The sequence below is a fragment of the Schistocerca cancellata genome, chromosome 9 (genome assembly GCF_023864275.1).
Source record: "Schistocerca cancellata isolate TAMUIC-IGC-003103 chromosome 9, iqSchCanc2.1, whole genome shotgun sequence".
Classification (NCBI taxonomy): domain Eukaryota; kingdom Metazoa; phylum Arthropoda; class Insecta; order Orthoptera; family Acrididae; genus Schistocerca; species Schistocerca cancellata.
In genome coordinates, this window is record NC_064634.1 from 156,297,712 (window position 1) to 156,322,459 (window position 24,748).

Sequence of the window (24,748 nt, forward strand, 5' to 3'; positions counted from 1 at the left end):
TCTCCGCCTCAGTGATGGGTAGGGCGCATGGGTCCCCGAGACATTCCTGGCATTCTCGGCCTCCGAGATAACACCACGCGATTCTTTCTTGTGGGGATATGTGGAGGAAAGCGTGTTCATCTCCCCTTTACCTTGTGACATAGAAGAAGTGAAGAATAGAATAACAGCCGCCATAACTTCTGTAAAAGCAGATACATTGCGATAAAGTTTATGTCGAATGTAGCTATCGTCTAGATCAGGGGCGGGCAGGAATCCTGCACATGTGCGGTGCACTTGCACACGTGCAGTTAACAGGTGTTCCGCGTGCACACAGGGGCAAGCTGGCCACCCGCTTATCTCCCATCCCCACCATACCTTCTATCCGCTCCTTCCTCTGTAATGCGTTTTGTTTCCTAGCTTGCTTTATTGAGTGAATGAATATGGTTAGTAGGAGTGCTTGAAAGAAATCATGGTTTGAAAGAGTGCCCATTACCTATGATACGTTTTATTTAATTATCACAGGTGGAGTTTACAATACGTTTAATATCTGGAACAAAATTTCTACATACAGACAAACACAAACAGTTACGTAAATTTTCATCACTGATGTTTGCTCTTAACCGAGACTTATTAATTCAGCAAACGGTTTTCCAGCTCTCGCTGTGTTAAGCGCAGTCTTATAACTTGCACATACCACTGGGCTATTATTGTTGTCGTACTGAAAACTTGAAAACAGTGCTCCATAAAACGTTAAATCAGTTAGATGAGAGACATGATGAGAGAAAATCGCAGATCTCTCGTGACAACAGCAACTACGACAAATTCAAATGACTTTGAGCACTATGGGACTTAACTGCCGTGGTCATCAGTCCCCTAGAACTTAGAACTACTTAAACCTAAGTAACCTAAGGACATCACACACATCCATGCCCGAGGCAGGATTCGAACCTGCGACCATAGCGGTCGCGCGGTTCCAGACTGTAGTGCCTAGAACCGCTCGGCCACTCCGGCCGGCCAACTACGACAGATTCATCTGGTATCGTCAGATCGCTCTTCTTAAGCTCAGTCAATTCTCCATCCGCTCAGAATCCGACAATAAATTGTACTCGTCCTTGTGAAATTTATTATAATGGCCTTCAATACTAAACTTCCGTTGAGCAGCGAGAATACTGCCACATATTAAACATTTCGAATTTTCACGTTTTTGCACACAGAAAAAATGATTCTCCCATTACTTTTTAAAAGATAGCAAATCTCTACTTCTCCGTTTCTTGAAATACAACGTTCACTACATTGTGCTCGCTTCGCATCAACGTCTGCAGCTTAGCCTGGCACTACACGGCCGCAACCTGCCAGCTGTCGCCACTGCCCCATTCGACGACTGCACGCGAGCAGCACACGTGCAGCGCTGTGCGCTCATGAGCCGCGTGCAACGTTTGCCCGCCCCTGGTCTAGATGTTGTTCGTTCTGCTAGTCGTGGATACATGGAGCATTTGATATAGTACACATACAACTTTAAGCTTTTGTGAGTGTTTTGCAATTCATCCTTTGTTTTTATCAGTAATTTCAAATGAGGTCATTCTTTTTGAAACAACCTGTATTAAGAAGTAATACAAAATACACTCTCCGATTTTGCAGAAATTAGCATTTAGAGGCTCGTGCTGTAGACGTAGTGGAAGTGATGGAAAGTTCATACCAATAGTCGTGATACACTGGGCTCCATCTGATAATTTCGAGTTACTTATGAAACAGTAACACAAAATGTTACAGTTTTTAACTTCTAAACACAATGACGGACTATGACGTAAGTAGACATTTTAATTTAAATGTTCAGGGCAAGGCTATTGTATAGGTATACTCTGTTAAAATTTCGTACCATCTAACTGTCCCTGATGCAGTTTACAACAAGAGTTACAGTAATCAATAGTGCTGCTATTGAAAACAGTTCAGTGTACGATAATGATCGAAGCAGATGAAGTGAATTAAAATTTATGCTAGCTCGCTAGGCACAAATGCTAACCATTACACCACCGCAGTGCGATGGTCAACATTGCTGCACGAACTTCTTAGCTGAGTACTCTCTCCAACACAAACTTCAATTCATTTTTCCCTTAAATATTGTCACTTCTGCCAAGGCTCTCCGATACTGGCAAGCGCCCCAGCATTGGACGTAATGGGACGTCCTTGTACCATTGGTGATCTTATAGATCTTATAATTAAATGTTTCCCTGAGACATTTAAGTCTCTTTTGATTATCTACGATAATGAACAAAGCAGCAGCAGTGCTGATAGCCGCCACGGTAGTTCAGTGTGTTCGGGCAGAGAGTTTATCTACCCTCTGTAATAAAAAAACTGAGTGAACAGATCAACGAACAACCTGAATGGGTGTCGTCGGACGTCAGCCACGAACAAATTCAACGAGCAAGATAGAACAAAATGAGAGTAAAAAAAAAAAAAAGAAAGAAAAAACAAGTGGTGTAATGATTCCAGAATGAGATTTTCACTCTACAGCGGAGTGTGTGCTGATATGAAACTTCCTGGCAGATTAAAACTGTGTGCCGGACCGAGACTCGAACTCTGGACATTTGCCTTTCGCGGGCAAGTGCTCTACCACCTGAGCTACCGGAGCACGACTCACGGCCGGTACTCACAGCGTTACTTCTGCCAGTATCTCGTCTCCTACCTTCCAAACTTTACAGAAGCTCTCCTGCGAACCTTGCAGAACTAGCACTCCTGAAAGAAAGGATATAACGGAGACAAGGCTTAGCCACAGCCCGGGGGATGTTTCCAGAATGAGATTTTCACTCTGCAGCGGAGTGTGCGCTGATATGAAACTTCCTGGCAGATTAAAACTGTGTGCCCGACCGAGTCTCGAACTCTGGACATTTGCCTTTCGCGGGCAAGTGCTCTACCACCTGAGCTACCGGAGCACGACTCACGGCCGGTACTCACAGCTTTACTTCTGCCAGTATCTCGTCTCCTACCTTCCAAACTTTACAGAAGCTCTCCTGCGAACCTTGCAGAACTAGCACTCCTGAAAGAAAGGATATAACGGAGACAAGGCTTAGCCACAGCCTGGGGGATGTTTCCAGAATGAGATTTTCACTCTGCAGCGGAGTGTGCGCTGATATGAAACTTCCTGGCAGATGAAAACTGTGTGCCCGACCGAGACTCGAACTCGGAACCTTTGCCTGTGTACCAGGCGTGAGTCGTGCTTCGGTAGCTCAGGTAGTAGAGCACTTGCCCGCGAAAGGCAAAGGTCCCGAGTTCGAGTCTCGGTCGGGCACACAGTTTTAAACTGCCAGGAAGTTTCAAGTGGTGTAATGGTTAGCATTTCTGCCTTGCAAGCAGGAATACCCGGGTTCGAGTCCCAGCGGCAGCACAAATTTTAATTCATTTCGTCTGCTTCGATCATTATCGTAAATAATAAAAAGAGATTTAAATGTCTCAGGGAAACATTTAATCGTAACATATACAGTTCTATGTATTAAGTCAAGACTGAGTGCCTAGGAATCCTACGTACTCGGTTCACTAGATAATCAAAACAAACAAGTCGTATCAATGAATTTTATTACAAAAAGTAAACGACAATACTTTGACAATAACACAGATGTGTCGCAAGCAAAGGGCGACATACAAAATAAGCAAGCTTCTTCAATATTAAACAATTCCAACTCTGTTCTGCATGGAGTGTACAAGCGAAGTAACGAGCGTTGACGCTTCTATCCGAGTCCCTACTCTTGGAGCTATTATTCAACTGGGGCGTCGGCAGTCGGTCGTGGCGCGTATGTCGTCTTCACATGGGGGCCGCTGATGTCGCGTTGTCGTGCTGGAGAGGGGTCTGTCAGCGTGCAATTGGCTGACGCCTTCTCACAGCCATCTCTTCTCTATCGTTCCCGACTGGCGCTCCGGCGCTTGACTTTACGCCGTAACACTGGCGAGATTACAAAACAAATTGTGTAAATACCGTAAGACTAATGAATGAAAAAGGAACAGAGGACTAATAAACGAAAAACTAATCATATTGGCACAGCCCACTCAGCATCAGTGAAGAATGTAATACGTTTTGTAAAGTAATCTACATTTCTCAAGGAAAGCACGTCAAAACAAGTTTAATAAATCATAATTCCCAATTTTTTTTTTTTACTTTACCTTTAGCACGTATCGCCGGGGATACGGAGGTCAACTGCGAGTGGTGATGCATATAGCAGTTCATTGTTAATAGCAGAGCTTCTTGACCCAGCGGCACTCGTAATACTGGTTGATATTGCTTGGCAAATCGCTCGTGTGCGGCGGGATGAGGCAAGCGGCCAATTGCAGCAATGTCACATGCGACAGATCTCTGTGCTCCGTCGTTCCCGAGTGGGGCCGTGTAGGCAGCAGTCTGATGACTTCACGGTCCAACCGTTGCATGGATACGTGTAAAAAGTGCGGCTTCTTGAGTTTGTCTCAGTTTGAAACAAACACGCGAGCTCTGCTACTGCACAATTTCGCCCGCCAGGAACGTTATGGAGAGCGACTCAGAAATGAAGCCAACACTGGAGAGTACGAGAGACAGCTCGCCGTCACACAGTGCAAAAACCACCGAAATACACAGTCTGTTGCAAAATTTGACAACAATTGGGAAGTACAAAATACCTGCATTTGCTGTTAATGGTAATGGTAAGTGGACGTTTGTTGGTCCTGGCCAAAATTGATGGAATGGAGTACGTTAACGACATTAAGGGACACACGAAAAATCTGTTTATAAAACCCATTTCTACCTGGATCTGCTTAAAAAGGATTGTCACATTGTATCTAAATGTGCTGGGCTGGATGCAGTGCACCTAGTAACAGAACAACTATTTGCAGAGCTTAAAAGCAACAAAATAATAACATTTAATGGTAGTTCTATACGGAAATTCCACAAGGACGAGCAGCAGAAGCGTTGGTTGTGTACACCCAGGAACATGTGGAGTGTTATAACAACGGCTTTACGCTGGAAATAGAAAGTAAAATTGAACTCTCTGAATGCTCTCGGCTAGAAGATTGACAGGAAGGAACGGAACTAACTGTTAGAGACGTAAAATAGATATCACACAGGAAAAAAAAATAAAAATCATATTGGAATTCAAGAATGTACTTTCTTTGTACCTGTCGAATTTCTTATGGAGAAAGAAGATTCCAATGTGGATTTAAATAATAAGTTAAAATTAGGTTGGGTGTTATTAAAAATACACCAAATAAACATAAATAAAGGGTTATTTTCTGAATGTGAATGTGTATGTAGAAATTAATAAAGATTTTGTGCAAGGAAGAAAATTCACTTGTCACATTCGCTATCCTACCAAGGATTCCTAAGAATTTTCCTATTTAAGATGATCTACGTGTATGTCTTTCATATGGGGGTAGTGTATAGTTCTGTAGTCTTGAAAAGTAGCCGAAACTATGTAACAGAAAATATTAAAAACCTCATTTCAACCTACATGAATATAATATCGCACAATTGCCTAATTAAGACGCATAGGGATTCCCCTGATTTACTTTGTATACTACTGGTCATTAAAATTGCTACACCACGAAGATGAAGTGCTACAGACACGAAATTTAACCGACAGGAAGAAGATGTTGCGATATGCAAATGATTAGCTTTTCAAAGCATTCACACAAGGTTGGCGCCGGTGGCGACACCTACAACGTGCTGACTTAAGGAAAGTTTTCAACCGATTTCTCATACGCAAACAGCAGTTGACCGGCGTTGCCTGGTGAAACGTTGTTGTGATGCCTCGTGTAAGGAGAAGAAATGTGTACCATCACGTTTCCGACTTTGATAAAGGTCGGATTGTAGCCTATCGCGGTTGCGGTTTATCGTATCGCGACATTGCTGCTCGCGTTGGTCGAGAACCAATGACTGTTAGCAGAATATGGAATCGGGGTGTTCAGGAGGGTAATACGGAACGCTGTATTGGATCTCAACGGCCTCGTATCACCAGCAGTGGAGATGACAGGCATCTTATCCGCATGGCTGTAACGGATCGTGCAGCCACGTCTCGATCCCTGAGTCAACAGATGGCGACTTTTGCAAGACAACAACCACCTGCACGAACAGTTCGACGACGTTTGCAGCAGCATGGACTATCAGCTCGGAGACCATGGCTGCGGTTACCCTTGACGCCGCATCACAGACAGGAGGTCCTGCGTTGGTGTACTCAACAACGAACCGGGTGCACGAATGGCAAAATGTCATTTTTTCGGATGAATCCAGTTTCTGTTTACAGCATCATGATTATCGCATCCGTGTTTGGCGAAATCGCGGTGAACGCACATTGGAAGCGTGTATTCGTCATCGCCATACTGGCGTATCACCCGCCGTGATGGTATGGGGTGCCATTGGTTACACGACTCGGTCACCTCTTGTTCGCATTGACGGCACTTTGAACAGTGGACGTTACATTTCAGATGTGTTACGACCCGTGGCTCTACCCTTCATTCGATCCCTGCGAAACCCTACATTTCAGCAGGATAATGCACGACCGCATGTTTCAGGTCCTGTACGGGCCTTTCTGGATACAGAAAATGTTCGACTGCTGCCCTGGCCAGCACATTCTCCAGATCTCTCACCAATTGAAAACGTCTGGGCAATGGTGGCCGAGCAACTGGCTCGTAACAATACGCCAGTCACTACTCTTGATGAACTGTGGTATAGGGTTGAAGCTGCATGGGCAGCTGTACCTGTACACGCCATCCAAGCTCTGTTTGGCTCAATGCCCAGGCGTATCAAGGCAGTTATTACGGCCAGAGGTGGTTGTTCTGGGTACCGATTTCTGAGGATCTATGCACCCAAATTGCGTGAAAATGTAATCACATGTCAGTTCCAGTATAATATATTTGTCGAATGAATACCCGTTTATCATCTGCATTTCTTCTTGGTGTAGCAATTTTAATGGCCAGTAGTGTATGTAGCACATAGAAGTGCCGTGATTCTCTGGAGGAGGGGAAGGAGATTAATGGGATTGACCATGAACATCAGTCACCCAAGTGTGTAACCTGAGAGTAGAAGTGACACTGAGATATGGTCGTTATCTTAGCTTGAACTCACCCTGCTATCGTACTGATAATATATTGTCACATGATAATGTTAATTTCTTCTGCAGTTAGCTCTATAAATCGTTTCGTCGGGTAACAGTCGTATATATTCTGAACAACCTGAGAAACTTTGTGTTGATATGTTGTCACATATTAGTAAATCTGTAGTTATGTTGGTGTAGCTTCCATCACTCAAACAACATTAATTTCACTCAGGTTTTAGATCTTAACACTAGCTTGTGATATACAGGACGCCAAGGATACGTAAGAAAAAGCAGCACTTATGCACTATTGCTGCTCATTGCAGTTGTAAACTGGTAGAAAGGGATGAAATAACATGACCTAATGCGTAATAATTTCTAACATTTTATTTCAGACTTTAACATGTGTTTAGGGAAAACAGTTGCTCCAGAGAGATTAAAAGGGAGACACATGTCGTAACAAAATGTAAACAATTAATGCCACATTCCCAGGCTGGAGGGAAGCTACTTGGATTTACCCATCCAGCTACAAGAGTAAACGAAAATCAGGAAAGAGTCTGTTTTGTTATTGCTGCCAGAACCCTGATGAAGATTAGTCAGCGACGAAACATACCCTTTGTTTGCGAACATGCTTTGCATACTCAACACGATTAATCATAAGCAGAAGCTTTGAGCATGGATGACGCAACTATGAACAGTAATAGGAAGTGTGTGCGTTCATATTCTGATCCAACACAAAGTATTAGTTTGCCAGGACGTTACATCATTTAAATAGAACGACGACTTGTCAGTATGTTTATCGCAGCAAAAATATTACCGCAGTTATTACACTTCTTCACCAAGTTTGTCCACAGATTCTGTTCAGTTCCTGAAAGCAAAAAGAAATAAATATTAATATTCGAGAGGGAATGACGAAAGGAGTTTTGTTCTTTAGTGCTGTCCCTCTGCACAGACTGTGATGTCGCAGCCCATGTTTAGGACTTCAGAGTTAAGTCCGATTTAATAACATATACATTCTCACTGTAATTTAAGGATGTTCAGTTTTTATGGAATTATTTAATGCCTAAAGTGTTCTATTAATTAATTGAGGTGGATTCAAGACTATTTACTGCATGCTAATTAAAAGATGCTACAGTGTGGATACAGTCCTGAAAGAGAGATGACAGTAATGTAATACAGAAATATCGGTTATCACGCATTGAAACCTTACCGTTGGTAAGCGCATCTATTGCAAATAATCGCAAACATCGCGAAAAAGTCTTTACATTCCAGTGGTTGACTGAGATCAAAAATATTCAGTGGGCTGCTCAGCTGCTTTGCCAAAATTACAATAGAGACATGTGTTATGTGAAACGAAAGTTCTTGTCTACGATATGACGAGGTTTAAGAAATGCACAGAACTACCATCTCCAAAATCAGACAATACCATCCGCCAGAACCAAGTAATGTGTGCCCATACTTGCTCTTGGAGATACAACAGTAGTGGCGAGGGCTCCCTTCAAAACGACCATCACGCAGAAGGGGATGTGCAGTTCGACAATTGAAGCCTATGCGCGAAATCGATAGTTATTCGTTTATTAAGATCCGATCGGTCGCGAAGCGGAAACCGCAGTGAAAATCCCTTGAAAAGTTTTGTAGATACGTGTTGGGCAATGTCACATCAGTCTTATCAGTTCTGAAGGCACACTGAGCACTTAAAAATGCGTTGAAAATAGTGTCTCCTGCCAGGTATGAGTGCACGCTGAGGGAATTCGCCTAATTTGATGCAGCCTGTATAACGTAAGTGTCATGCATTTCCTTCTTCATAACAATTCTCGGCCGCTCACAGCAGGGGCAATGAAGACACTCCTCCAAAGTTTTTTAAGGGAAGTGTTTGATGTCCCACCTGGACTTAGCCACCTCTGAGTTTCATCTCTGCTCACATAAACCGCTGGCTATGAAGACAACATTTCGGCACAGACAACGAGCTACAGACCAGAGAAGAGAATTGGCAGAAAGCACCAGTGGCTGCCTTCTATGACGATGGTATTGGAAAGTTGGTACAACGTTACCACAAATGTCTAGGTCGGAGCGGTGGGTATGTAGGGAAGTAGCTGGAAGGTGTAGCCAACTGTTGCACATACAGCAAATATTATTTCCACTGTGGTTTCAATTTCGCGGAGATCCCACTTCAATAAATGGACAGTCCTCGTACAGATCTCACATAGCTTGTAAGCTACGACTGGCAAGTCTGTAAATGATTGTACTAACGAGCTATGTCAATATGATCAGTAATTCGACAAATATGGTCATACAAAGTGAGTAGTTTCTCACTAGGATACCGAAAAAGAAATACTCCCAAAAAAAAAGGGATCAACATGAGACAAACAAGTATGACCACACTGTGTGTGACAGAAGGAAATGTCATAAAACAAAAACTGGATGAAAATATATTGCTTTGGAAAAATTCACTTACTACAATACTGATAATGTGAAATAAAGAACATGTATCATGTGGGTATCATGTTTCAGTCCCCAAAGATCCAAAAATAAAGTTTTCTTCTTCTTCCACGCCTTTCCGAAATAGTGAATCCTTTAAAAGCACTTGTACCTGTAGTTATCTTTTTCCTCTCCTTTTTATTCTCTTTATTGTGCTACTTGGAATAGGTGGCGGTTCCTGTTCCTCAAGTGCAGCTGTTAACGAGATTCTTTGCTTCCTCTTTTGCCTCTTCAGACAAAAAATTAATGGACTTGCAAATGATTACTCGTGCCTTATTATGAAGAACAGCCCCTGCCCCTACGGTGTGTGAAGGTTGTGGTGCGATGCTGCTGTTGTTTACTAAAGAGAAAGCAACCATAACGCTCAAAGTGTGTGCAGGTCGGCAAGCGACAGTCAAATGAAGCGGTCGTCCCTTCAGAACAATTGGATGGACTCGTCCAGCGCTCAGGTCGAGAAAGTGTTTTTGTGCCGGTGCCAAGTTAACTTTGCGCAAGCTGTAACAGCAATTCTTGTGATGGTCGATGCACGTCACAGCCCCAAGCACCACGACGAGGCGCAGCGGATTGCGAATCATTGTTATTCGGCGTGGAGACGTGCAGTGTCGTAAACAACAAAGCATTCACAATACACCGAGGCTCCCGTCTCAAAGCAGCAGCAGTTACTGAGACATCTTGCTCCTCCAATGCTCTAATTGAAGGGCGTCCAATCTGCAACCCGCGGGCCACATGCGGCCCAAAGCAAATAACAGTGCAGCCCAAGAAGTGAGCATCCGTCACATAATCAAGAAAAAAATTCATAAAATTCCGTTTATATCAAGTTATAATAAATTGTAACACAAATCTAAAGCCGGTATCAAGTACACAGCCATACTTTCCGACTCGATGCAAGAATTTGATGGATTTTCGAAAAAATAATAAAAATATTTGTATTTATACGATACCTTTTACAAACTATATAGATACATTGTCAGAATATTTTCAGGTAGAATGCATAAAGTTGCAATGCGATATGCTTATAATTTACTTTTGTTGGACTTTACAAATTATACCTGCCCAGAGACAAATATTTCTTATATGTACCTTATTTGTTCGGAAACACGTACGTTTATGAACAATTATTTTCAAGAGTAAACCACACAAAGAGTAAAAATGGAGCCAAAATCTTAGATGTACACCTTCAAAACACCCTGAGAATTTGCAATCACTTCCATCAAACATGATATTGAAACATTAGTTTCCCAAATTCGAAGTCTAATGTCAAATTAATTTTGTGATTTGTAAATAGTTTTATACAGAATTATTAACGAAATACCATATATAAAATGTCAAATTAATTCAATCTTATCTTTTTTTAGAATAAAGAATTATACATTAATGAAATTCAAATTACTTCAATGGGTTAACTCTATACTTCCGACCGTCGCCCTTTGCCCTCCCCCCTCTCTTTTTTCCCCCAGCGGTTACTGTTGCCTTAAGTACCGGGTGATCAAAAAGTCAGTATAAATTTGAAAACTTAATAAACCACGGAATAATGTAGGTAGAGAGGTAAAAATTGACACACATGCTTGGAATGACATGGGGTTTTATATGAATCAAAATGCAGGATGGTGCTCCACCCCATACTGCTAGACGCGTGAAAGATCTCTTGCGCGCGTCGTTTAGTGATGATGGTATGCTCAGCCGCCACTTTAGTCATGCTTGGCCTCCCAGGTCCGCATACCTCAGTCCGTGCGATTATTGGCTTTGGGGTTACCTGAAGTCGCAAGTGTATCGTGATCGACAGACATCTCTAGGGATGCTGAAAGACAACATCCGACGCCAATGCCTCACCATAACTCCGGACATGCTTTACAGTGCTGTTCACAACATTATTCCTCGACTACAGCTGTTGTTGAGGAGTTATGGTGGACATATTGGGCATTTCCCGTAAAGAACATCATCTTTACATGTGGAATAACTGGGTCTGCTGCCGGATGTTTGTGTCGCTCTGGCACAATATTTCGACCACGTAACTCGTTGCCTTCTTCAGGTGCTACCTGAGACTGCCGTATTGGAGGATCTTGTCCAGAGGGAGCACCGCGCTGCAGGATATATTGGGGCATCAAGGATTGCCCAGTCTGAAAATGGAAGTTCAGGCCATGCGGCTACGCCTTCAATAATAAAAATTGTCATTAAAACAATAGCTATGTGGTTGTCATATTTTTTTCTGCTTTTAAATGATTTAAAATACGTTAGCTGTGTGGTAATTTTTTGTATTTTTTGTTTTTTTATATTTTTGTTTTCTTTGTTTTTTATTTTTATTTTTTATTTTATTTTATTTTTTTATTTTTTTCCATTCGCTCACACATTCACACAATATATACATTCTACTCACACATACATACACAGTTAACACATTCTCACACTCATTCATTCTCCTTTGATAAAATAATAATAATAAATAAATAGATGATAAATACGATAAAATAAGGTTAAAAAATAATTAAAATAAAATAAAATTGAGTTAAAATAAATAAAATAAGAAAATAAAAATTTAAATTAAACTAAAATATTAATTGTTAAAAAATTAAAATTATTAAAAGTGTATAAAAAATATATACACAAGATGTGTAATCTCGTTATTCACGTAGGTCATCTGGCCATCTAGTGGAAGCCAGGTAGTGCACCCTGTGTCCAAGTTGTTGTACAAGTTCGTTATCTGACTGTTGCGTGTTTTCATAGAAGGTTTTTGCACTGGTTCTAAATCGGTCTTTCAAATAGGGTACCCCTGCGAGTTGGTGAAGCTCATTCGTTGGGAACCGGTATGGAAGATGGCGTGCTCTTTTCAGAGCACGATTCTGAATTCTTTGTAGCCGTTGTATGTGGGTTGGAGCAGCATTGCCCCACACGACAGCAGCGTAGTCTAAGATTGGTCGCACCAGTGTGAGGTACAATATCACCCCCAGTCTTGATGGTAGTGTTGACGCTGGATTTAATAATGGATAGAGCTGTACCATTCTTCTCCTGGCTTTCTCTCGAATATTTTCTATATGAGGCTGCCATGTCAATCGCCTATCAAGGGTCACGCCCAAGTATTTTGCTGTTTTTGACCACGTAACTGGGGTGCCCCTTATCTCAATGGGCTGGATGTTAGGTGGAAGCGGTCTTCTACAGATTGCTATTGCCTGCGTCTTTGTGGCGTTGAAAGACAGTCGCCATTTCGTTGCCCATTCACTCAGCTTATTACATGATTGTTGCCGTCTTGCCTGGAGGTGTGCAGCATTCATACTTCGGGAGTAAATGGCTGTATCATCGACGTATAAGGATAGGTGTGTTCTGGCCGTCGATGGTAGGTCGGATGTATACAAGATGTATAACAGTGGTCCCAGAACACTGCCCTGAGGTACTCCTGCTTTGATTGGTCTGGTGGACGATATACCATCTTGAGTGCGGACATGAAAAGTTCGGTTTTCTAGATAACTCTTCAGGAGCGTTGCGTGTGACACGGGGACCCCTATATCTAGGAGTTTATAGAGGAGTCCCTCGTGCCACACGCAATCAAAGGCACGAGAAACATCCAGAAATACAGCCCCGAAGAATTCTTTCCTTTCCATGGCGCTGAATGCTTCCTCAACTAGGCGTAGTAGCTGCTGGGTGGTGGAAAGGCCTTGGCGAAAGCCGAACTGGACGTCTGGTATCAGATGTTCTGCTTCCACATGCTGTTGAAGTCTCTTTATGTATAAACGTTCAAAAAGTTTCGATATGGCAGGTTGAAACGTCCCCTTAGAACAATTATACACGACTGTGCTTAAACTGACACACAATATTTTTAGCGCAACGCAATCTGACTTTCAGAAATCCCTAAAAAAGAATGGCCCTGACTAACATTAACCTATACCTTTCACAAATCACTTACTTCACCAAAAATCTTCGTTACTCGAACTACTGCAATACAGCGGGCTACTGCCAGCTAAATAAAAGATTCAAACTACGGAAGGCACTAACTACTGATAGGCATAGTTAGCAAATGAAAGATTTTAATAGAGAACAAACAATGTATTTACCTTAATAATCATAATATATATAGCAGTTCATGACATCCTTTTTTACAAATTTCAAAACTCCGCCATTTCTCTCCCCACATCCACCACTGCTGGCGGCTCACCTCCAACTGAGCAACGCTACGCGCTGTTCACATCCAGCTGCCGCTGATCAACACTACAATGGCAGACAACAATGCAAACTAGCCACAGACTGCACACAGCACAGCCAGTGATTTTCATACAGAGCGCTACGTGGCGTTACCAATAAGAAAACCTAAACAGCCTACTTACAAGGTAAAAGACTGATTGGTCTGTAGCTAGCAGGTGATCGAGGGTCCTTTCCTGCCTTCGGTATGGCGACGACCTCTGCATGTTTCCATGTGAGGGGGAAGTCGCCAGTTGCCAGGATCTCATTGAACGCGGCCGTTATTATTAGTACTGTAGTAGGTGGTGATTGCTTCAACAGCCCATTAGTTAGGAGGTCTGGTCCTACAGCCTTCTTTCCGTTTAATTCTTCGAGCTGTTTTGTAACTTCTGCTGTCGTGATCGGTTGAATGTGGTCATCTTCGGCTCGACTGGTGAGGAATCTTGGAAGTCTCTCACTGACTAGGCCAATGTGGTCAGCGTCGGCATGGTCATTCATCGGTGTGAAGTTTTTTGCGAATACATCTGCAAAAGCATTTGCTTTGGCATCTGGTTCGCTGATTATATGGTTGCCCACATGTAGTGGGCGCTTCTTAGTAGAGACTTCGTCATCTTCCAGGGCGATTGGTCTTGTAATTGTAGCAGTGCAACCTTATCTGCCCAGACTTGATTCCTGTGTTTTTCTACTTCTGCCTTAATTTCTCGTTGTAGTCCATTTACTAGGCGCTTTGTGGCTGGATTGCGCGTTGCCTGCCATTCTCTGAATGCTCGGCTTTTTTCCCTGATGGCTGCTATGATAGGTGGGGGCAGTTGGTGAGTTTTTGGTGGTATAGGCCGTCTCGGAGGTGTGGCTTCTGTTGCAGCGTCTAGTGCTTTAGATGTTAGGTATAATAGAGTGGCTTCTGCTCCTGCTGTCCCCGGGTCTGGTGCATCCAGGAGGTCTCTTTCAAGCAGTTGACGATACATTTCCCAGCTGATTCCTCGAATATCAAGATAGTGTCTAGGCGGTTTATTGATGCCGATGAGATCGACATAAAAAATGACAGGTTCGTGGTCAGATGTAAGGGCCCTTATGGTAGTGGCAGTAGCACCATTGGGAAATCCCTTAATGATGGCTATATCCAACACGTCACTCTGGCCTCTATTCGGAAAGCAAGTGGGGTCGTATGGTCCCACGATGATGGCGTGGTTTCTTTCAGCAACTCGCAGGAGACGACGTCCGCTGTTGTTAGTGATGCGGCTATTCCAGTTGGTGTTTTTGGCATTAAGGTCACCAGCAAGAAAAAGATTTCCTTGTTGTGACAGTAGCACCTCAAAGTCTGCTTCTTCTAGATGGCCACGGGGTGGCCTGTACACTGCAATGACTTGTATGCGGCCTCTTGATGTCTGGACTGCAACTGATGTGGCTTCTACTGTGGCTAATTCTGGAAATGGCAGTTGGTGATGCATCAAGGAGTTTCTTACATATACTGCTGTTCCTCCACCAGCAGTCGGCCGGTCCGTCCGGAAACAGCTGTAGTTGGCGACTCGTACTTGGATGTCGGGTTTCAAGTGTGTCTCGGTGACCAGGCACACGTCGATTCTTTCATCTTGGAGGAATTGACGAAACTCTCCTACTTGATTGCGAATTCCATTGGCGTTCCATGTGCACACAGTTAGCCCAAATCTAGCTGCCATATCGGGTGATGGAGGTTGGCTGTGGAATGGCCTGTAGGGCAACTTGAACTGCAGCAGAAATCTGTTGCGGGATAGTAGCCATGATAGCCTGAAGGGCATCAGTGATAGCTTTCGTCATGACTTGCATGACTGAGGTCAGATTAAACTCTTGGTAAGAGGTGTTGTGCTGTGCCTGAGTTGTTGGCGGTCCGGCACTGATTATGTGCTGCTGAGGTGCAGCAATGGTCGGAGGAGGTGCAGCTGGGCGATGGGGAGTAAACTGAGTACGCCTATGGTGGTGTAGGTTGATTCTCTGTATGCCTGCAGTGGAGGCATTGGCCTTAGAGGATGAAGCATTATTGGTGTTGGTTGTTGCTACATTTGTATTTCTCCTAGCAGCTGCAATAGCAGCATAAGTGAGTCCCTGGTGAGCGGTTGCCTTTTGTCTAGTCTTTTAAGCTTTAATGACTTCACAGCCAAGGTAGCAAGCAGAATGAGCTTTGTTGCAACGGACACATGTGGCAGGAGTGTCTTTGTCCTTAGGGCAATCTTTGGAAGTGTGTTCTTTGCCGCACTTCACACACTTGAAGGGCATTGCACAGAGTCTGGCTACATGGCCAATTCCTTGGCATCGATAGCAGATGGTGGGGCCACGTTTGCCCCGAGGCTCCTCAATTGTGACATATGTGTTAGCTATGATCTTCATTGCCAGTAATTTTCGGTTATCTGGTGTGTTGGTGAGCACTACCATAAAGAGGGGGGTGTCTTTATGAGTTCTAGGCGATTGCACTCTGGAAATTGATCTAGGAACAATTCCGATGGCTTCCAGTTCTTCCCTCAGATCATCACACGAGAAACTGAAGGGAAACCCTGGAATGACTTTTTTGATGGGCTTGTCAGGCGAATAGATATAAAATCCCCATTGCCTTTTTGAGATTTCTTCTGTGGCGTTCATAAAATCCGTAGTATTTGCGGTTTGAAGCTTATAGAGGTCTTTACCAGCTGTTCTGAATTGAAAAGGGTTGCAAAGAAGGACCTTAATAGTTTTCAATAGTATCTTATACGCCTCCTTCAATTCAATGATGATGGGAGGAGGTTTCTGTGCTTTTGTAGAAGTCTGGGTCGTGGCAGCCAAGGTGTCACTTTGGTCGATCGGTTCGGCATCCATAGCCGCGAAAGAGTTGTTTGTTGATATAGGAGCAGCACTCGTAATCTTGCGGGCAGGAGCCGTCCGAGGGGCTGGAATGAATCCCTCCTCATCGGCGATGGGGCGGGACTTCTTGTGTCGGTTTTCGCTAGCTGACGAGTTCGGGGTTGCCTCGTCCGTCTTTTTCCTCTTGGCAGGTCCAGGAAGTTCTTCTGTTGGCGTAGAACACATAATAGTCGTTGGCATCAAGTCGGTAAGTAGCTTCAAGCTTTCATTTGGATCTTGCTCTGCTTGGTTGGACGTTGCATTGCCAGTGTGATGCAAGTTAGTGTCTCTCTTGGCGTAGAGTTCTTGCTTCTTCTTCGAAGCCTCGGACGAGCGGGGCATTGGCGAAGAGATTTGCACATAGAGGAAGGAAAGCTAGCCTTGGCCTCTGCGAGCGCGGGCTTGTCCCATGCGAAGGGGGCCCTGACTCGCAAAATCCCTCACTAACGGTCCCTAGGTGTGCAGTGTTTTATTCCTGAAGAAAGCACTGCACAACCAACAGCTACAGGAACACGACAAGTTGCTTCCGCGTGCGCGTGAACCGCGTCGCGTCGCGTGCGTGTGGTGCACCGGGGAAGAGACAACACATTACAGGCAGCGCCAGGCGGGCGCGGACGGCAGAGAGAGCACCCAGCGCCCTCTGGGCATAACACTGGACAAGATCCTCCAATACGGCAGTCTCAGGTAGCACATGAAGAAGGCAACGAGTTACGTGGCCGAAATATTGTGCCAGTGGGACACAAACATCCGGCAGCAGACCCGATTATTCCATATGTCAAGATCTCGCCAGGAAAGTCTGAAGAGTTACATCATCATCTTCACTTTGTCTTACTTTGTTATGCTAATTATTGCTATTCTGATCAGATGAAGCGCCATGTGTCGGACATTTTTTGAACTTTTGTATTTTTTTGGTTCTAATAAACCCCCATGTCATTCCAAGCATGTGTGTTAATTTGTACCTCTCTATCTACATTATTCCGTGATTTATTCAGTTTTCAAATTGATACTAACTTTCTGATCACCCGGTATATTATGTACTGCCCAAAAATATTCGTCTTCTCCCAGTGTGTCTCAGGTAAACTAAAAGGACGAATACCCCTGCTCTATCCGGACTGAGATCTGTGTCGATTTTCTCCATCCATTTTCTTCTTTTCCCATAGCATATTCTCATTGATTCGTCAGTTGCGCATTTTGTAGCCATTGGAGAATGCCATTAAAAACTCATGGCTTGCAGTAGTGATCCTGCATCCGCTAAAAGAAATTCCACAGAAACATAAGGATCAGAATTTCATATCTGGTTGTCAAGTGCGTCTGATAGCGACAAAAAACTTTTCTACTATAACTCAGTTCACACTCAATCACGTGCAAGTGTTCCGCCCTGTCACTGTCGTTTTCCAGGGACGGGTATTTGCTGCGTCTAGCTGGACAGCTTTCATAGCGCTGTAGCGCTAGGATAAAGACGCAAGTTTCTCTTTAGATACAATTTCTTTACTATTTAGCAAAATTTGTTCAGAGTCCAAGCTGAACTACAGGTCCACCTTTTTACCATCTGGGAAACTGAGTTCAGAGGTCAGATGAAAGAATGGACAAACCATCTCTTGTGTACATAGTTCCGCGTAGTCAGCGCGTACACAACTTTCGCACTAGAGCGCGCCCCGCTAAGCACAAGAGCGCAGGCGCAGCGCTCGTCCATCTCCGCACTACGAGATGGCGCTGTGTTAGAGACGGACCGAATTCTGCTTCCGCCGATCCGCGTATTAATATGTAACGCAGCCAATGAGATTGCTGCTAACGTAGAACCTTTTCTCCTCGCGGATCACGCTCGCGCAGTGATACATGAACGCGCGAGGTATTATAACGAGTGTACAGACCTCCGATTAGTCAGTCTGCATTAGTCTATAGTCAAGTTTCAGTCTGCGCCTAATAAGATTGTCATATTCCTGTACATAGCCATGAAGAAAAATGTATAGACACTTTGTCAAGTATCAGAGATATGTGAGAATAAGATTAACGTACCAAGACCAAAGGAACTTCAGATTGTCAATTGTAAATAGCATCCAGAACCAAGTTAAGTAATTTTATGTTGTTATTATTTTAATAAATGTGTGTGAAAATTAATCAAGTTCTGTTTAAAGTTGGTCACCGTCAATCTGCTGCTCTAAGCGTGCAAGTGGCATTTCTATCGTCTGACCTAATGGCAGAAGATAAACACGCTACGATAAGACCACGAGACATATTGCTGACACTCGCCTATTTCGTTAGAGCGACAAGTCAAATAATCTGATGATGTGTGTACCGAAGGTCTTACAGTACGCACACCACACCATCTCCAACAACAACAAGCCTAGTACAGCACTGCGGTGTACTGCAAACAGCCTTTTGTTGAAAGCAGCTCTACCGTACTACCGTACTACTTAGCAGTTCTTTCTTACTTCGAGAAATAAGTAGTAAATACAGGGTGTTTCAAAAATGACCGGTATATTTGAAACGGCAATAAAAACTAAACGAGCAGCGATAGAAATACACCGTTTGTTGCAATATGCTTGGGACAACAGTACATTTTCAGGCAGACAAACTTTCGAAATTACAGTAGTTACAATTTTCAACAACAGATGGCGCTGCGGTCTGGGAAACTCTATAGCACGATATTTTCCACATATCCACCATGCGTAGCAATAATATGGCGTAGTCTCTGAATGAAATTACCCGAAACCTTTGACAACGTGTGTGGCAGAATGGCTTCACATGCAGATGAGATGTACTGCTTCAGCTGTTCAATTGTTTCTGGATTCTGGCGGTACACCTGGTCATTCAAGTGTCCCCACTGAAAGAAGTCACAGGGGTTCATGTCTGGCGAATAGGGAGGCCAATCCACGCCGCCTCCTGTATGTTTCGGATAGCCCAAAGCAATCACACGATCATCGAAATATTCATTCAGGAAATGAAAGACGTCGGCCGTGCGATGTGGCCGGGCACCATCTTGCATAAACCACGAGGTGTTCGCAGTGTCGTCTAAGGCAGTTTGTACCGCCACAAATTCACGAAGAATGTCCAGATAGCGTGATGCAGTAATCGTTTCGGATCTGAAAAATGGGCCAACGATTCCTTTGGAAGAAATGGCGGCCCAGACCAGTACTTTTTGAGGATGCAGGGACGATGGGACTGCAACATGGGGCTTTTCGGTTCCCCATATGCGCCAGTTCTGCTTATTGACGAAGCCGTCCAGGTAAAAATAAGCTTCGTCAGTAAACCAAATGCTGCCCACATGCATATCGCCGTCATCAATCCTGTGCACTATATCGTTAGCGAATGTCTCTCGTGCAGCAATGGTAGCGGCGCTGAGGGGTTGCCGCGTTTGAATTTTGTATGGATAGAGGTGTAAACTCTGGCGCATGAGACGATACGTGGACGTTGGCGTCATATGGAGCGCAGCTGCAACACGGCGAACGGAAACCCGAGGCCGCTGTTGGATCACCTGCTGCACTAGCTGCGCGTTGCCCTCTGTGGTTGCCGTACGCGGTCGCCCTACCTTTCAAGCACGTTCATCCGTCACGTTCCCAGTCCGTTGAAATTTTTCAAACAGATCCTTTATTGTATCGCTTTTCGGTCCTTTGGTTACATTAAACCTCCGTTGAAAACTTCGTCTTGTTGCAACAACACTGTGTTCTAGGCGGTGGAATTCCAACACCAGAAAAATCCTCTGTTCTAAGGAATAAACCATGTTGTCTACAGAACACTTGCACGTTGTGAACAGCACACGCTTACAGCAGAAAGACGACGTACAGAATGGCGCACCCACAGACTGCGTTGTCTTCTGTCTCTTTCACATCACTTGCAGCGCCATCTGTTGTTGAAAATTGTAACTACTGTAATTTCGAAAGTTTGTCCGCCTGAAAATGTACTGTTGTCCCAAGCATATTGCAACAAACGGTGTATTTCTATCGCTGCTCGTTTAGTTTTTATTGCCGTTTCAAATATACCGGTCATTTTTGAAACACCCTGTACAATACAAACTGAACTAAGGATACAGACCTGAGGAACAGCACCGAATGTTCTAGTGGGCAAGTACACAACCGCGGCGTGACCTCTTGTAGCCGGCCGTACACGGCCTGTTAAAGGGCCGGCCGGCACGCTGTCTACGTCCCTTGCTCTGGTCGGCTGTCGCACTGAGGGAGACTTCGCTGGCAGCCACGTCCTGCGCCACTACGGGCGCGTTCAGCACTGTGTCTGTATCATCCACGAGGATCACCTCCTCAGCTGGGACTTCTGCAGCAACCTGTTCTCTAACAGACAAGCAGAACAGAAAAAAAGATATTAATAGCAATACCGCACAGGGTGTTCATAAATGAATATCAGGGTTTTAACGCTTTATAATATTTATTACATTAAACTATCAGTCATAAATGATATGTCAAATGAAAGAGCAACTCAAACAGTTGTTTCTTAAAAGACATCATAGTCGCCGTTGACTGTATAAAATACTCATTGTTACTATTGCAATTTCGCCCTTATGCAAAAGTTACATTCTGTCAGAATATAAAACTATCTGACATGAGTACATGTCGTCATCAAAATGCAGCCTTTTGACGATGACGTGTACTCATGTCAGATAGTTTTATATTCTGACAGAACGTGACTTTTGCAGTGTTACTTGAAAATTGCCATAAGGCTGAAATTGCAATAGTAATAATGAATATTTTATACAGTCAACGGAGACTATGATGTCTTTTAAGAAATATTATATGACTGTGGATTCCAACCATGAGAAGTTAATCAAACAGTTGTGTTTGGCACCAGTGCGCATGTGGAGCGCGCAATGTTTCCGCGCTTACTTCAATTACTTCACTGTATCCGAGCACTGGATAGGCCGCAAGCGGCCCAATGACAGGGCTTGCTTTGCATGAGCTCTACGTTCACCCGACCTAACGCCATGCGATATTTTCCTTTGAGGCTTCATCAAGGATCGTGTGTACGTGCCTCCGCTACCAGCAGCTGTTGCTACAATAACTGAAGACACACTTATCAACGTTTGGGAAGAACTCGACTATAGACTTGATGTGTGCCGTGTGACAAATGGTGCTCACACTGAAGATTTATAAGGTTCTTGGTAAAACTGTTTGAGTTGCTCTTTCGTTTGACATATCATTTATAACTGTAAGCTTAATATAATAAGTATTATAAAGCGTTAAAACCCTGATATTCATTTATAAACACCCTGTATAATGTGTACCAGTAACTAAGAACAAATTCGTTTCTGATACCGTCTTCCTTGTGGCACAACTTGACTAGACGAAGGGATCGGTTGGTAGGACATGTTCTGAGACATCGAGGGATCACCGATTTAGTACTGGAGGGCAGCGTGGAAGGTAAAAATCGTAGCGGGAGACCAAGAGATGAATACACTAAGCAGATTCAGAAGGATGTAGGCTGCAGTTGGTACTGGGGGATGAAGAAGCTTGCACAGGATAGAGTAGCATGGAGAGCTGCATCAAACCAGTCTCAGGACTGAAGACCGCAACAACAACAACAACAACAACAACAACAACCGTCTTCCAAAACTGAAAACATGAATGGATGTTTCGCAGTACTCCTCTAGTGCAACTTTCATTTAACGTAGGTCTGTTACTGAATATAGGTTCCGACTTTTATGCAGAGCACTGTTTTTTCTTGTTACTCAAACATGTTTATGCACCCCTGTGCCATCATCTGCGGATTTTACATTATACGGTTTTGCAGGAGCATCTGTATGGTGTCCTGCACTCATAGCGTGTCGTGTTTTGTTGTGACTGATCCTTCTTATTTCGCGTACTGAGGTCACTGTGCACTAGTATTAAATGTACTTCGTGTACTTTCGGTTTTCAAAACGCCTTTTCACTTCGCAAAATGCTGTGTACGTGATGTTATACTGGTTAGTATTAATGTTCGAAAATATTAGCCAGAAATGTCCATTTATACGTCGACAGACACTATGGCAGTGGCTTACTCGTTTGTATAACAGTGGCCGCTTCCATCTTTATTCAAAGCGTAAGCAATAATTGTTTACAATGTACTACAGTGGTATATGGTTAAAATGGCTCTGAGCACTATGGGACTTAACAGCTGAGGTCATCAGTCCCCTAGAACGTAGAACTACTTAAACCTAACTAACCTAAGGACACTATGGCAGAGGCACGATTCGAACCAGCGACGTAGCGTCGCGGGGTTCCAGACTGAAACGCCTAGAACCGCTCGGCCACAGTGGCCGGCTACAGTGGTATAGAGGAAGTGGAAACGAACCAGTTAATAAAGGACGCTTGTGGTCCATTAATTCGGGGAACTACCACAAAAGGGCTAACAGAGACGACCTAAGCAACGGTGCATAAGCGGCATACGTGATTTTCAGTATGCCCTCGCTGTCTGCGGGGAAACCATTGGCCCTAGAGAAAAAACGAAATGGACTTTTTTTGTAGGAAATTTAATGCAGTTTAATTTCGTACTTGGACACGTTTCGCTAGATGCCCCGGTTTTCGATCTACTCAAGAAAACGTGATAACGTGGCCCGTGGCCTTCAAAGCAACCATGTCCTCACACACCCTTTTCGCCCCCCCCCCCCCCCTATGCAGCACCACCTCACCCGAGCAGGATTCCTAGTATGTTGTTCGTGGTACTCCCTTCTACCACTGTACTAAAACATGCTACTACACAAATTATTTTACGTATTCAAAGTGTTGGTCTTCACTGACTGGGCTATCAGGCCACCGGCTATTTCGTGAAGTAAAATTTACACATACGTCAGTTTTACAGTTTATAAATGGACGAACAGACACGGCTGTATTAGCAGCACAGAAAATATACAGCAATAAATGTCGAATATGAGAAATAATTCGTGTGAACGCAAATGTTTATACAATGGTAGGAGTGAGCGTCATGAACAACTTACTAAAAATCCTGACCGGTGGGGGCGAGTGTGAATCTGGCGGTGCGTTTGAAAGCCACTTTGGCACGTGTTTCTTGAATAACTCAAAAACCGCGACTTCTAGCGCAAATGTATCCCAGAATTTCCTACAAAAGAGGTGCTATTTTTTTTCCCTCTGCGACCAATAGCTTGGGCGCTGAGAACGAGAAAATACTGAAAACCTTGCGCACCGTGCATGCGCTGTAACTCAGGTGTTTTTTATAGATCAATTTGTGTTGGTTTCCCCACTCGATGGATCACAGATGTCATATATCAAATTGTTATACGTTGAACATATCCTGTATAACAGTGGCCGTTAAAACTGCAAAATCGCGAAGAAGACTTTCAATGAACGTCAAGATTAGCACTCCAGTGCAAACGCATGCCATACGAATCAGTAACGCCATCTAAATTGCGTGTATAAGGAATGATTACGTGGTGAGTCTTTCATTCAGAAATCGTATTTGAATATTGGTCTCTTGTAAGAAAATCGCGTTATGCCTGGTATAGAAAGGATAAACGTGTTACCACAGTGTGCCGAAAATCGAGAGGGCAGGATCGTGACCCTCGGAGACTCCGGTTTATCATTCTGCGACATAGCTGCTCGCTATGGTCGGGACCCCATGACGACCAAGTCAATGTGGAGTCGATCGTTCAGCAGGTCCATACAGCATCTCAGCGGCTCCACTCGACAAATCCCCTAAAGGACAGACATACACTGTCTAATCAAAAGTATCCACACACCTGTTCTTGGACATTTATGTGAAGGGTGTCGACCCTTTATGGCGGTTCAGCTCTGTTGGTGAGACATCCAACGAGAAGGAAAAGCAGACCATTCTTTCTCAAGTGACGAAACCAGAGAATGTTGGACACTGGGCCTGTAGCGAAGACGACTTTCATCTGTCTTGCCATTGGGCTCAGGTCGGGACACTGAGTAGGCCACTTCATTTCAGAAATGTTACCGGGCGCGGTGGCCGAGCGGTTCTAGGCGCTTCAGTCCGGAACCGTGCGACTGCTCCTGTCACAGGTTCGAATCCTGCCTCGGGCTTGGATGTGTGTGATGTCTTTAGGTTAGTTAAGTTTATGTAGTTCTAAGTTCTAGGGGACTGATGACCTCAGATGTTAAGTCCCATAGTGCTCAGAGCCATTTGAATCATTTTTCAGAAATTTTATTGACCAAAAGCCATTGCCACACCGTTGCTGCACTACGACACGGTGTATTGCCACACTGAGGCAAACACTTATCGTCTCCGAAATGTACACAGAACACAATGAGGTATAATGTGTTCATATTCTG

At 43.9% G+C, this 24,748-nt stretch overlaps 1 long non-coding RNA gene across 2 annotated transcripts in view; it reads right to left on the bottom strand.

The window, feature by feature from the left end:
* Positions 1-3,547: 3,547 nt before the first annotated feature.
* Positions 3,548-24,748, bottom strand: part of LOC126100450 (uncharacterized) — a 32,426-nt gene continuing 11,225 nt past the window's right edge. The window contains exons 2-3 of one of the 2 annotated variants that reach the window (XR_007522175.1): positions 20,550-20,800; positions 3,548-3,913 (exon numbers count right to left, since the gene is read on the bottom strand). This is a non-coding gene — a long non-coding RNA (uncharacterized LOC126100450). Of the gene's footprint in view, positions 3,914-7,380; positions 7,894-20,549; positions 20,801-24,748 lie in introns of those variants that run through there. The other variant, XR_007522174.1, reaches the window with a different exon arrangement.